Below are 347 nucleotides of genomic sequence, written 5' to 3'. Positions count from 1 at the left end.
GCGCGGCGGCGCGCGGAGGCCCAGGCATCGGGACAGTTTTCATCTCATTTCCCGCCGCCGAGAGCAGATGGCGCGTAATTGCTCTATCGGCCGCCAGGGTCCGCGTGACACATCATCATAAACAGGTGTGAGGACAAGCTAGGCCTAAAAAAGGTGAGGGGAGGAGGAGGGGGCGGGGAGACCGTCTGCTAATTCGTAGGTGGCTGGAGGGTGTAGGCTTGCGCCACCCACGCGCCTGCACGTCCTGCTCCGGATAAGATAAGGTGCTCAAGAGAGAGGGTTTAGGAGGCGTACGAGGAAGAGGCCGTGAACGTGCGAGTTTTTCTTTCTGTGGCAGATGATTCTGA

Source organism: Penaeus monodon, chromosome 20 (genome assembly GCF_015228065.2).
Source record: "Penaeus monodon isolate SGIC_2016 chromosome 20, NSTDA_Pmon_1, whole genome shotgun sequence".
Taxonomy (NCBI): Eukaryota; Metazoa; Arthropoda; class Malacostraca; order Decapoda; family Penaeidae; genus Penaeus; species Penaeus monodon.
The sequence above is the reverse complement of the archived record's forward strand: the minus strand, read 5'-3'. Positions refer to the sequence as shown.